This window comes from Pyxicephalus adspersus, chromosome Z, assembly GCF_032062135.1.
Source record: "Pyxicephalus adspersus chromosome Z, UCB_Pads_2.0, whole genome shotgun sequence".
NCBI classification, from domain to species: Eukaryota; Metazoa; Chordata; class Amphibia; order Anura; family Pyxicephalidae; genus Pyxicephalus; species Pyxicephalus adspersus.
The window spans coordinates 568,793-570,651 of record NC_092871.1 but is presented as its reverse complement, the minus strand read 5'-3'; positions in this window follow the sequence as shown (position 1 = coordinate 570,651).

Here is a 1,859-nt window from a genome sequence, read left to right as displayed (position 1 = left end):
GATCTGTGGATATAATAATCATAGAAGGGGGGCCCCAAGACATGAAAGTTATACTAAGGGCCCCCCATGGCAATGTGCAGCCATCGGTTCCGGGCGTCACCCAGGTGTCATACAAAGGTCTCCGTATTACATGTATGCAGAATGAACCATCTGCTCATACAGAACAATGGGGCCACTCACAGGGCCACAGCCCCGCCCTCCCTTCTACAAATATCATTATCAGGATTGCTGTGTATGAACGATGAGTAAATATTGACAACTTTATTGCTTCTGCCAACAATACAAAACCGCAGGAAACGTGCGGAGCCTGGAGAAAAGTCCGATGTGCAATCACCGAGCAAAGATCGTCCATTCACTGAGCGCACTTTTCTTTATTGCCCCATAATGGGAAATCAGAGCGCACAGCGGAGTGCTGATTGTAAATACAGAAAGTTATTTATTTTATATACAGCCAATCAATGAATTATTACTTATATTACCTTCCCATTATCACCTGATTGGAGGAGGGAGGGCATAGCAATAACCAATCAGGTGCTACGACACTGCAACCCCTACCTGCTGCACGGCTGCTGATCCAGCGTCCAATCACAAGGCTGGAGGCGGAGCAGTGACCAAGCTGTATGACATTATGCCCTGGGAAGAAATGAGGTCCCTGACTTGGCCAGGGGGGTTGGGATCACATGACCGGCATTTGCTGTTTGCCGGAGTCTGGGGTCACCAGGGGAGCAATGGCCGCCCCTTCACCAGAAAAGGAATTTATTGCTGGGACATCAGAGGGCCAATTTATAAAACTCCCGATCAGTCGATACTTCTGGAAACTATTGTCATCACTACAATAAATAAACCATTTTACTTCATATTCACTATAAAAGCTGGCCAGTGAATGAACACCCAATCTTACTATTCACCAGTGCCAGCAATCAGTAGATAACATTCACCCACCTGTCAGTGCCATGGACCACAATAGAGCTTTGTGTGCAGCGCCCCCATATGGTGCCATCTGTGATGTGCAGCCAGCTGGGTCACATGGTAATCCGTGCACATGGACCAGAAACACGCAATGATTCGTCCGTGTGCCGCAGGACACATTCACCCCACAACACAACTTTCATCCCACACACAGAGGTGTCTTATGTCAGGTGGGGAGATTCACCATGATGAATACTATCACTAAGCGGAAAGTAAAAGGAAGAATTAATACTGATAAATTTTCATCGGAATCAGAATAAAAAACAAAACCTGGCAGAGGTTCTGGAAACAGATACACCGCCTACAACTACATTCACCGAGTCTGAGACTGGGGGCAGGTGATTGAGGTTATCAGAGGGTAGCTCCACCCTCTTACCCCAGCCAGTGCTAGGGGCAAGCACTTCCTTAATCCTGACTTACCCTAGGGATAATGATTCACCCCCCAAAGTCTTTGCCCTGCCTGATAATGCCAGTGCCCTGAATATAACACAAGGGGTATAAATGGGCACAGAACACAAGATGGCGCTCTTCTGGGTAATTTAATTTTTTGATAAAATATATTTCTGTTTTACCCCAATCAGCCCCAATTAACCATTTCCTCCCCTAACGATTCTACTGCTGTCTTTTCTTCCATTTTCATTCATTTGCTTTTAAACTTTTGTTGCAAGAAAAAGCCCAAAAAACACCAAAAATCCGTTTGTACCAAAAATGTCATTTTAAACAGAACAAATATAGAATAAACTTCTTTTTTTTATAATTTTATTGTGTGAAATCCCTCCCTGTCCATTGAATCATTTATCGGTTTCTGGGCTCCATCAAAGATTCCTGCTTTTATATTTCACTACTCAATCCAGGGAAGAATCTACAAATGTATTTGCAGCAATCACCGT